This window comes from Pezoporus wallicus, unplaced genomic scaffold (genome assembly GCF_028554395.1).
Source record: "Pezoporus wallicus isolate ANWC-B61680 ecotype Strahan unplaced genomic scaffold, APGP_CSIRO_Pwel_v1 contig_7068, whole genome shotgun sequence".
NCBI classification, from domain to species: Eukaryota; Metazoa; Chordata; class Aves; order Psittaciformes; family Psittacidae; genus Pezoporus; species Pezoporus wallicus.
The window spans coordinates 1,379,636-1,392,516 of NW_026635623.1; positions in this window are offsets into that span (position 1 = coordinate 1,379,636).

Consider the following 12,881-nt stretch of genomic DNA (forward strand, 5'->3'; position numbering starts at 1 on the left):
TAAATCAAAATGGCTCCAGTACAAAGCCCAAGTTGTTGTGTTATTGATTTGGGATTTGTTTTTTGGGGATTGGGTTTGGTTGGGTTTTTTTTTTGTCCCTGAGGAATAAGACCTCCCTCTAAATTAAGCACAGAGAGTGCTTGATGCGGTGCTTCTTCCTAGCAGCCATACAGTCAGAAACCTACTGTGGTCACATCTCTGTTGTCACTTTTACAAATACTTGGTAGAGAGGGAAATAATTGCTTGAGACTCTAGAGCAAAAGCTGCTTGACGGCAGACCTTAAAGCCCAGTTGTGGAAGCTTGAGGCCTCTTTACACAGCCTGACATGAAGGACCCAGCAGACCCCTGCACAGCAGCTCTCTTCATACAAGCACATATACAACAACCTGACAGTCAAGGGATGCAGCTAAGCCCTTGCCATCTCTAAAGCACTTCAGTGATTCAGAATCTGCATTTCCAGTAGTGCCAACCCCAAGGGATGGAAACATTATTAGTTCTGAGAAAATCTGCAGATTAAACACTAAAACCAGACTTCTAGTGGTCTTGTCTAACAACTTCAGCTTACCCCAGGGAAGACGCTTCCCATGCTGAGGAGTCCTGCTGGACCACTGCATTAACACAATAGTGTGCAGGCTCATGCTAGAGTAATTTCCTCAGCCAAGTCCCTCTGCTCTGTCTGCCCTCTCACACAGGAGTTTTTAGTAGCTTTGTGCACTCATACTTACCCACACTCAACTCCAGTTCTCCTCCCCTCCAGCTTCCCCTGACCTCCAGAAGGTCAGAGGAGCATCACTCACCAGGGAACAAGCAGCACCAGCAACTCACCTCACTTTAACACTACCCCAAACCACAGATTTAAGGCCTCCAAGACACCTCTTGCTTGGCTTGCTTTTGTAATACTGCACACAGCTGTGATGAAAACAGCATTCCTAGCACTCACTGTAGTTAAGTTTTGTCAGCTCTCATGCTTCAGGTGGAAATCATCAGCTGACAATCAATGTTTATTTATCATTAACATTGATTAAAAAAGCAACCCTAAGGAGCTTTCAGTGACACAAGAACAGTTGTGAAGGGATTTTACCTGCTCTATATCACAACTTCCAAAAATAGTGTGTCTTTAATGACTCCTTTGCAGTGGAGCCCTTTGCTGCCTGCTGTTGGCTATGCTGCAGTGTTTTACATATGTCCTAGGCAAAGAGAAGAACTTGCTGGGACAAAACGAAGTGTGAAGTCCCTTGGAGGGGCTGTTCCACGGGTCACCTGCAGAGCAGAAGTCCCTGCCAGCACATCACCATCACATCAGCAGATTGCCTCCATCCCCAGGGTGTGATACCTCCCTCACCACCTCCTTCTGCAGCAGCGGTTGCCCGTGGCCTTTTCCCTGTCCTGTGCAAGACAACTCACAGAACAGCGAGTCAAGTTTCCTCGTGTTTGCCTCCCCCGTCATCACTTTGAGTCACCTCATGGAGGGTGCGTGGTGCCTCCGAGCGCTGCAGTGACACACTAAGCCCCAGCACCGCAGCCAGGAGCACCGAGGATTGCTCATGAACAGTGAAGAAGAGGCACCATGACACACACAAGTCACGATTTTTTAACTTGCATTACTACGTGCTCCTCACAAAAGAAAAGTAAAACACACTCTCCATTGTCTCCTTTTTAAGCCCACACTTGTCTCAAGGTAGCCAAACCCACACCATCGCCAGTATACAAGTGGTGCCCCAAGGCTGTTTCCCACTTCTGCTTGATGCTTCCCACACATATGCTGCGGACCCTTGCTCCCACTCTGTGTGTGTGATCACTCCCCACGGGGCTATGTCCAGGACCACAAGACAGGAGCCCCTCACAAACACCTCTGGTGAGGAGTCAAGTGCTGGAGGGTTTGAAACCCATGCAAGGCTGCACATGAAGCCTGATCACCCTGCATTTACAAAGGTCATCTGGAAACTCTGAGGCAACTCTCAGAAAACCCTGCTTTCTTTCAGAGACAAGATAAAGCAAAAAAAAAACTTTGTGCAGTAGCTGCTTTGCCTTTTGATAACCTGTTACTCCAGCACAGACAGTAAAGATAAAGGGAGCCATGTGGGGAAGACTTTTGTGCTGGAGAGTATTTCTGAGTCACTGATCAGTGAAGGAAGTAAAGTGCCTTAGAGCTTCTTGCTCACTTAAAGAAAAAAAAAAAAAGGATCATTGATTTTACCAGGCCTCCCCCTAGGCAAAGCAGTTACCTAAAGTACAATATACTTTTATTGTGCCACGGGGAACTGGATGCAAACATTTATAAATCTTCCTTTGAGGAGGTTATCACTCAGCCATTATAAATAGCTTTGTGAGATACGAAAATTCTTAAAACCAGACAAGACTCATATTCAAAAGAGCCCACGTTTGGAAATGGACCCCATGCTCTCCCTCATGGATGATGCTTTCCTCCCCAAAAGGAGGCTGAGGTTAAATTGTGCCCCACTAGACTCTCAGTGTTATCATGTGGACCAGTCCTGCTGCAGCAAAAGAGCAGAGCAGAACCCAGGCATCTGTGTGATCCCCAAGGGCAGAGTGTAGGAAACAGCTCCCCACCTTGTTTCCACTGAATGCTGGGGCAGGCAGAAATGCAGAGGCTCAAAGCTCCTGGAGCCCTGTGAGATGAGCTGCTGGCCACTCCTAACAGGAACAGAGCCTACTCATTTAAAAATCACTCGGGTATCTCTGCATCCACTGTGTTCTCTTCAGGATTGCAAAGCTAGCATACCATGAGCAAGATGCAGCTTTCATTAGCAAGGTGCTGCTGCTAAGGCAGCAGCAGTCTAAGGATGCAAGAAAGGTAAGGAGTGCAGGAAGATATATTTTTTATTGTAGCAGCTGGTGTGTTGGAAGAACTGGACAAACTCTGCCCCAGAAAGGGTTTGGGTGCCCTACAACTAGTCTTTTTTGCAGTTGTGTTAATTTATCAAACAAGGCTGGAGCCCGCAGAGGCTGTGGAGAACACAAAGTACGCAATCTGTTCAGTACTGTTGAACTGCACTGAATTAAAATCAGTGTCACTAAAGCAGTATACCTCGCTTTTCAGGCCCCATGGTAATTAAAAAGTGTCTTTTGAAACAATTTTCTCCTGCACACCAATGGAAACATTCTCTGTCTCTTCCAGTACAGGAATTAGGGGCAGAAAGTGAAGCCTGCTTCAAAGTGGAGCCCACCTTCAACACAAGCAGAAGAAAAAGGTTCTTCAGTGAGCAGGTGGTCATGTGGGCCTCCTTACTTCATGATGTTTTGGATGGTAGAAATTTGCATGCATTCAAGAGGAAGCTGAAGACATTCCTGGAATATAAACCTGCTGAGTGCTGCTACATACATGCTGCAGACCATGGTTAGCCCAGGAAGCCCCTGAGCCAAAAAGGGTTGGAGGCTGGAGGAGTACCTGGTAGATCTGTTTTATTCTTACTTTTCTTTGTGTACCTGTTTATGATGCTTTCAGAGATTGGGTGCTGAGCTAGATGGACCTACGGCCAGAATTGGTATTGCCAGATTGGTGCTATTTTAAATCAAGCCATTCTGATCCAAATCCTCTTTACACCAGTATGAGAGTGTCTGTTCATTGGGACCAAAATAAACTACGTGGGACCAGTGTAAAGGAAGGGCTGAGGGATGCAGGAATCTAAAACAAGAAGTGAGAAGAGAAGCCAGCTCCTAGCAGAGGCCGTGCCACAGAAAGCAGAGTTTTCTCTGGATGATCTCTTGGCTCTTCCTTTTCCTCCCTGGGCCCCGATGAGGACTGCTGCAATTTGCCAGCTCCTGGACCAGAATGGTCACAGTCCCTTCACCAGCCCTAGAAGGAGACCTACCTGCAGGGACACAGCAATACAGATAGGAAAGGTGCAATTCCTTTTTGGGCTGGGGGCCTGCCATTCCCAGTCCTCACAGACAGCCTTGCTTGTTTACACAGAGCATTTTGTTCCTGTTTTTCTTGACTACCAGCCGCAGGTGGATGAGCAGAGGGAATACAGATGCATAGAGTGCAGCTGTAGAGACAAACGTGGGCAAAATAAAGTTCAGGTTGCTTTGCTGATTTTTTTTCTTTTCTCCCTATTTTGAAGATGGTAACAAGATGTATTTTCCACTTCTGTCCCTTGTGTTGATCCTGCTTCCTAAACACTGAGCTCTCCCAACCTGAGCACTCCCAGGTAGCAGTGCATGTACCCCATTTGGGGGTCTGAAAAGGAGAATCGCTTGTCCAGCATTGCTCTGAGGTGGCCTGTCCTGCCCAGGGAGGCTCAGCAGGAGCAGTGGAGCTTCCTGGCCAGTTCCTGTGGGGAGGAAAAGGCTCAGGAGCAGGAGTCAACTGGGGCCATGTGGGGCAGCAGCACAGTGCTCCCAACATTGGAACCAGTTTGATCAATTCTCAGAACTTCTCAGTTCTAAAGACCTTTCAGAAATCCCAGAAGATAACAGTAACTAAATGCAGACCAGTGCCTGGACATTAACACTGGCTTCAAGAGTGTAGCAGAGGAAGCCAGCAAATGTGTACCCTAGTGTCAGAGTGGCGCAGGTCTGTTCCCGCGCCTCAGTGAGTCTCACCAAGGCCACCAAGCATGAGTGAAGTGTGAAATTCAGTCAACAATAAGCAGTCAGTCACAAGAAAGCATCTTCCTATGGCTGTTGACATTATTATTCTAGATGAAGAAGCAAGTCCTACGTGTTAGTTACTTAGTAGATGAAGTTACCATGCCAACTTGTATGCTACCTTTTTTTTATTATTATTATTGCAAGAGTAGGCAGCACTCCCTTGAGATTTCACAAAAGGGGAGGAAAAATGTCAAAGTGCCAAGAATATAATGGAATTTGTAGTCCCAGCCCTCTTCCCCATAGATCTGTTTTTCAGCATACATCCCTCTCCCCCTCACGGCAGCAGCGAGGCTAAGCCAAGAGACTCTCTGAATGGTAATTTAGTGGCCAGCCCACGATATTGTGGTGCTACACTTCAGCAATCTGCTGCTCTCCTCCCCCGCTTTGCACAATTTTCAGGGAACTAATGCAAGGAGCTGCTGCCAAATGATTGCACAGCCTTCCCCCAACCTCTCCTTGACTTCTCTGCACTTCTTTCTTTGTTCGCTGTTTCTCTCCTGTCTTCCCATCTGTCTCCTTTTCCTCTGCCGGAAAGATTTCTATTTCTGACAGCTACTTCCATTTTTTTCCCTGTTGTCTTTACTTGTTTTCCTTCACAAAACGTATTATATGCCTGTCTCTGCCCCCAGTTAGTGCTGCACTTTCTGTTTTCCACCACCTCTAAGGCTCCCTTGCAGAGCATGGTCCCCCAGGGAAGCAGGTGTTGGTTCCACCAGCATGATGCTGGCAGCAGGGAATTAGCTGTCCGTACCTGTAACAGTGCCAGATGGGCACCAGTTCAGTATGAACACAAGAAACCTTTGCCTGCCTGTGCTGCTGTGCCCAGCCTTGCTGGAGGCAGAAATGAAATCTGCCTCAATTTAGCGCACTTTGCTTTCTGCCTTGGGTCTAAAGCCACCTGGCTCCAAGAAGCATGGCTGCTGTAACCTCTCCAGGGAGAATTCCAGTGACCCTGGATGTATGAAAAGAGAGGGGCCGCGAGGAAGAGATTTGGAGCAGGATGCAACTGCCAGCTTCCTATCCCTCTTTGGGAACCTACATAGGGTTGGCTTGTTGAGGAACAACAGGACTCTTGGGAGCCTCCAGAAAGAGAGGTGCGTTCAGTTAAAGGCAGACGCTCCTGGCACTGCCTCCTGGCACAGCCAGCAGTCCTTGGCACAGCACTCATCTGGATCAGTGCGCAAGCCACTTGTGCCCATACACCGACGGTTGGTTGTGTCAACATTGCCATTTGTTTGGAAGACACGCAGTGGAACTGGAGAGAGATTGCCTGGCAGAGGCTGTGCGGCTGCAGGGTGGATATGGGGAGGGTGAGTGAGGGTCCCTGAGCTGCTCGCCATGGTGGAGATAGGGGTCTGAGTCCTTGCTGTTCCTGCAGCAGACATGGGCAGGGGGATGCCAGCCACCACTTTCAGACCTTGGTCCAGATCTTATGTCCCTTGTATGAAGGCACTTGAATCCAGAGTAAGGAAAAGCACAAATGCTTACACCACTTGCACACACCATTTTAAGATCTCCATGTGTACCGCTGGAGGGCACAAACCTTTGTACCAAGTAAATGTTCTTTCACACCTTACCTTACATCACTTTACCCTGCTTATCTGTTCACAGCCCTGGTCAGTTAAGTTCAAGGATGTGATATGGGTTGTGACTCAGCAGCTGGCTGCAGCCAGCATCAAACAGGATACATTAATTTATCCTGGTCAACATCCAAGGCCAAGTCCTGCTTTTTATATTATTTAACAAACTTGGTTATTGACCATTGTATTCAAATGCTGTCAAGCACAGTGAAGACAGGCCATCCAGAGGTGCTTCTTGTTTTTTCATAGACAATACAGCAGGTAAACATGAATAATCACTGCAGTTTTAATACTATGCAATGTATGCCGATGCTTGGGTTTTTGTGCTCAGATTTTACACGTCTGTTTGACTTTTCCTGTTACCACTGGACTCTACAACATGTGAAGGCCTGACTTAGTGATGCACAATGGGACTCCCCAAAAGTGTCCAGTGGCTGCCAGCTCTGCTCCCACTAAGGCTGGTGGGCATAAGATAAATCCACACCAACTTCACACCACCTGCTACCCCAGATATAAAAAAATATTTTAGAAGCATCAAGCTTAAGCAGAAACAACCCTTAAACCTTGGAGTGGCTGTTCACAGGAATGAGGACTATCCCCACAGACCAGTGCTGCTGAAGGGATGGCAAGACTGGAGGCTGTGATTAGAGAAATTACACCAGTGCAATTACTGGTTTGTACATAATGACTTGCATCATGGCTTGTGGGGGGGGGCGGTACTTTCACTTAGACACAGTGCCGTAGCATGATGGGCTGTACAGTGTGATGCAGTGTGTAGTAAATCTGAAACCAAACTGCACTTGCACTGAATAACTCAGAGCCCACAGTCACAGCTTGAACAGAGGGTGAAATGCATTTCAGAATATGATGCTGAAAAAAAAAAACCAAAACCAACAAAAGCCCAGAGAACTTTAATAGGAAAAATTGAAAACTCTTGTTGGTTATAGTTCTTCAATCTGATAAAAGGCAGTAATATATTAGAAAGTAGTGTTTAATAGTTCAGAGGAGATGACTTACATTCCTCTGCTATGTGGTACTAAGATAATCATCATGAGGCCAAATATTTTTCAACATCAGTTTAGCAGATGAAGTCAGAAAGAAAATTAAAATGCAGGAGGCAAAATGTGTGATGGCCATAGAAGCAATACAAATTTGACTTCATTGTTTATCCCTTGTTTTTTTAGTAGGCTGGGGAAGACATTTATGCTTGGATTTAAAATGTGATTTATCAATCCCATTGCTATTCTGCAATCATAGAGAGGGAAGATTTATACACCTTAATGTCATATTCTCTCATCCTTGTTCTCCCCTTCCAAGAAAAGGTGCCTCAAATGGCTGATTAAAAAACAAAGAGTGTGGAAAACTGGACGACTGTCCTTAGAGTTTTGGTAATTCAAACATATCTGCGTTTGGCCTTCCAGTACTTGATAGAAACGGCTTAAAATCCAAATTCCTGTATAAGAGAGGGCTGGAGCCTGACTCAGGCCAGCGCTGCATGGTTCCAACATGCCTGCCAGACACTGCCCCAGGAGAAAGGTTCATGCCTCCCTTTCAGAGCCTGCACTGCAATAAAGCAGTCCCGGGAGCAAGGCTGAGCAGCTGCCTCAGACTGGGAGATGTTGTATGTATCTAGATGAGGGTCTCACTGGACAAGGTGTGCTTACATGATAGGGGAGGCCAAAGAGGTCACCAAGCATCACCTGCCACCTCCTACCATCCAGTTCTACCTCAAGACAGCTGAAAGCAAAATGGGGAGAGCAGCAAGAAAGATCAGGCGAAGTTTCATGTAAAACACTTGAAAACCAAACCAAACAAACGAAAATTTTAACATTCAGTTGAGTTACAAATTGTTTTCTCCCCCTCCACCTCCCTGACTGTGTGGCTGCTGGCCTGGGAAGCCAGGCCAGAGGGTGCCAGCCTGGCATGGTGCTGCAGCTCCCTCTGGGATTGCCCAGTGCCTGCCCGTGCGGCCGTGTCAGAGCTCTACAGCTCAACGCCTGGGACACAGGTTTGAAGCTGAGGGAACTGCTGCTTCCCTGCAGGGAGAAGGGAAATAGTCTCCCCCTGTGAAGGGACGGTGCTGACGGCCCCTGGTAGCCAGGGCCTCACATGGGACTCCACAGAAACAGGCAGAAAGCTCAGCTTGCTTCCACCTGCTGATTTCAGAATTGTTTGGTTTTCTTCCTGTCTTTATTCCCGTCAGCGGCAGTGGGAAGCCCATCCAGCACAGACAGCACTGAGAAGCAGCAAGGGCCCAGGGATCCCAGGCAGGACCCTGTCCCTGGGACTGATATGGGTGCTGTGCCCACAGCAATGTGCTCAGCAGGGGCATGGGCACCACTGCAAACCGGGGGGCTGGCTGCAGCACACAGCTCCCAGGCAGAGGGAGCAATACTCCCTGGAGAGCCCAGCTCTGCGGTGACACAGCTGGAGAGGGCTGCATATTCACAGCACTGAGAGTTTCATCCATCTTCCAGCTTTCCAACTAATGCCAGTGCATTCTGGCATTAGTTGGATGTGTTTCCAATGCATCCCAGCACATCCTCAGGTCTACAGAGACGAGTGTGGCTCAGCCCTAGAAAGGATGTGAACCGCAGTTTACTACATACCTATGCACTGCTGTGGCTTGTAGGGCAAGTTGTGTCCTCAAAACTGTGGCAGTAGCATTAGGTTAAATTAAACTGTATTTGTTGGTGAAAAAGGAGAAAGGTTGGCAAGGTTGGCAGCTAGGAGGTAATGCAGACAGATGCAGGTTGCTCAACCTCAGTTGTGCCGTGGCGTGTTTGGTGCTGTGCAAACCACACAGACGTCACTCAGAGGAGTTTTCTGTGAACTCAGGGATGGAGTCATGGCTGTGCTGCCATGATACCTGGCCTTGTCTTGGCAGAGAGGGGGACAAAGTGGTCCAAGGCAGGCTGCTGGGCTTTGCTCTTGGCAGCCATGCGAGGACCAGAACAGCAGCAAGGTCTGGGATGGCAGGACACAGTGACTCTGATGAACATGGCCCTCTGAGATCATCCTGCAAGTGCTGGATTCCATCCCCTTCCAGAGGAGCAAAGAGAAATGTTGCATCCTGTTATCATGATTTACTTCCATTCCTTCAAGATTTGATGGTCAGAGACAGGCTGACATTCAGTCCCTAGAATAGATTTCTCACCAACACGGTTCAGAGAGTAAAATTATTTTGTGTTTTAATCCTCAACCTGCCCACACTGCAGTATAACAGAAGGAAAGAAGCAGAAACACTACAGAAGGGTGAAATGTTCACTGCAAGAGTTTGTATGAAGGGAGATGTGATAGCCTGTGACTATTTGCTGTCCCTTACACTCATGCACGTGCGTGAATACAACCATCTCTCTACATAAACACATGTAGACAGGTTGTAATTGCAGCATGCACTGCAATGACGTAGTGGCATGTGAAGGTAAGTAAATAACTCAGTAAATCTGAAGCCTTTTTTTCCCAAGTTGGAAGAAAGTCAGTTTGTGTACCCAGGTCCAGCGATGCCTTACTGATGTTTGATGATGGGGCAGATAGAGACCATTAAGCAGATTGCTTAATTTCTGGTTTTGGCTCTGGTATAGTGAGGCTTTTGCAAGGACACCTTGGGAGCCTGGGACACCCAGAACCCACCAGCAACGCTGCCCCCGCAGCGGCTCAGACTCCGCAGCGGAGGGGAGCACACTGCCAGGCATCATCTCCTTGTTTCACTCGCATCAATCACAGCTTCCCACTGACACACACACACAGCCAGCCAAGTACAGCAGAATTACATCCGCTCCATTTGCCTCCTTGGGTTTTTATCCCTAGGCTTTCTTAAAGGGCCACACAGCACGTGCAGATACCACCCATCAGGGTGTGCACTGGAACCTGATATTGTGTGACAGCCCCAAAATACCTGTGGTGTGTATGGACAGGGGAAATCGCTGCTGCTGCACCACAACAGCTACTTTTGCCGGTGGCAGCCCTTAACGTGCCGGAGAAAGGCAGGGACAGGGATGCAGAGGCAGGTGATGGCTGACTGGTTTTCGTTGTTTGCCAGTAGAGATGCCAAAGGAACTGGGCTGCTGCTGCCCAGTGGGAGGAGATGTGTGAGAGCCCATGTGTGAAGGGTGGCCATGGAGCAAGGCCACAGAGGGCAATAAAAGCAGCCACACTCTCCCAAGCGCTCTCTTTTGCAACAGAGTGGCCCATGGCTCCAAAAAGTCATTCCCCATGGGGGTGCCTGTACAGGAGTAGGCTTCGCCTGTGCCCCTGCAATTGGGGCTGACTGGTGCCATGGTGGCTGGCTGGCACTGCCAGCCTCTCTGGCAGGCACATGTGCTGCTGTACACTGCTTTTGCACCCATTTCTGCAGGAGCCATGATGAGGAGGGGCAAAGTCTGCCAGCACATGTGAGCAATTCATTGTGCTCCTGTCACCACTATAAATCAAACAAAGCACCAGAAAAAAAGAGAATGGTGTTTTTACAGCAGCACCTGTTATGCTACTGCAACTAGGGTTCCATTATCACCCCCCGCACCAAAAGGTTTCAAAACACAGCTATGTAAGTCCAGTGGAACTGAAAACAAGAATAATGGCCAGTGAACAGGTCTGTTTGGAAAGGACTGCGGACAAACTGTACTGACAGACACTTCTCAGGGCTGAATGCTTTAGGAATATTCAAACTGTACACCAGAGCCACTCGACTGCATGAGTGATGTTCAGCCAGGGTGTGAGTAAGAGCCATTCCCACCAACCCCCTCAGCAGCTGCCCATGTTCTCTCTGCTTGGGGGGGGTGGTGGTGGTGGTGGTGTGTGTGTGTGTTCTGGCACCATTTTCTACTGATCTCCAGTTTTCCAAGGGGTAACACTTTCAATAAAATAAAGGGCAAACTCCTAGGACTAGTTTACAATACCATCATTGAACAGACTCCAGTCAGAAAGAAGAGGTGCCCAGTGTTTTGCAGCAGCAGTGATGGTTTGCAAACACTCTAATAACTGGTTAGGAGCTACTGCCTTCAGCAGCTTAATAGCCAGCTACAGCTTAACCATTTCACTCTTAATAAAGCAGCAGCACGGTTTCCATACAACTGGCTATGGGCGTACCACCATTGACACACAGAAATGATGCACAGCTCACTGCAAAGGACAGGAAAGAATACGAGAATAAGCCTGATGCATTGCACATGAAATATTTGGGCCACATCTACTGAAGAGTTTGACCAGGCTCCGATGCTCACCCTGGGCATGGCTTGGTTATGAAAGTTTCAGCTTCCTTGCATGGACAAGGCCCCTATGCCATTGCCAACCACTCACCCTCATGACAGCGTCTCATTAAGAGAATTATCTTTACACCAATGTGCCCTGCAGGCATTCATTGGCACAATAGGTAAGAGCAGTTTCAGCAGATTTATGGATTTAGGGTTTATGGAGTCATTGATATGTGAATTAAGCACTGACTGATTGAGACTAACTCTTCAAAGGGAGTCATTATAATCTCTATAGAAATGTAATGATTCCAGTGACAACATCTTCAATGAAACTTCAAAAACACTCAAAAATAAAAGGTACAGAAATATACATTTAAATAAAGCTCTAGTTCTCAATTTTTCCCAGCCACCAAAAGGTAAGGAAAATTCAGCTTTCCAGAGGTCAGACATTCAGACTTCATCTGTGGAGATGTTCAGTAAAAGCTGCTTCCCCTTTCCCTGGGGCATTGCTGCTGGGATCACAGCTCACACTGGTGTGGGCAATGCAAAGGTGTGGGTCATGCATCCTCTGGTGTTGGAAGAAAGCCATGGCTCATAGTGTTACACACATAAGAACCAGCCTGCAACTTTCCCCCTATGTCAAACCAAATCTGGGATTAAGCTGGAGAAAGTTTAGGCAGGAAGCAGAGGCCAAAGAGGTTTCTTACAAGGCTCTCCTGGTTTTTGTGCTTGAAACTATCCTGCAGCAATGTGGCAAATATTAGTCTGGCTTTGGTAAAGATTTTGATAGACTGAAAATTTTAGTGCAGTAAAGCGAACCGCTGCAATAGAGAATGACAAACTCCTGTCAACCATGACCTCCACATTCTCTGCAGGAGAGGTGGTGCTGAGCTCCCAGCTCAGTCCTTGGCCTCGATGACACGTTTTCAACAGCAGACATTAGCTGTAGTGACATGCACAGCAGCAGGTGCTTTTTCTCCAGAAGTGGGTTGCTTTTAGCTAATTTAAGTGACAGAGTAATCCAACATTTTGTGAATTGCTCAGTGGAGCTTAACCGTGCTTAGGGGAGCTATCAGCCCTGGGCCACCTCCAAGGGGGAGCTCTCCCTGCCAATGCCATGCCCCATCTCCAGGTAATGGGGCTGGTTATCCCCCCCAGCACTGACGTATCTCAGTGCTGAAGTCCATGGAGCTGCACCATGGTGAAAAGCTGTGGCATCAGGACGGTGTTTTGGCAAAACACTGTGTGAATTAAGAGCAGAAGCACAATTACATAGGTAGCCCACAGTCACTGTCATGCACAAAGCACTTCTGTTCTTCAAGGCCTGATTTGGCATCTCCTGTGATGAATGGGATGTCGGCACTCTGCTTAGTATACAGCAGCTTCTTTCTTAAGTCAATGAACTGTGACATTTCTGTCTTGAGGCTGCTCCAAGGGCTGGGATGATGGACTCCACCCCAGGCTTGCTGATATTCACTGCAAACTAATTGGTTA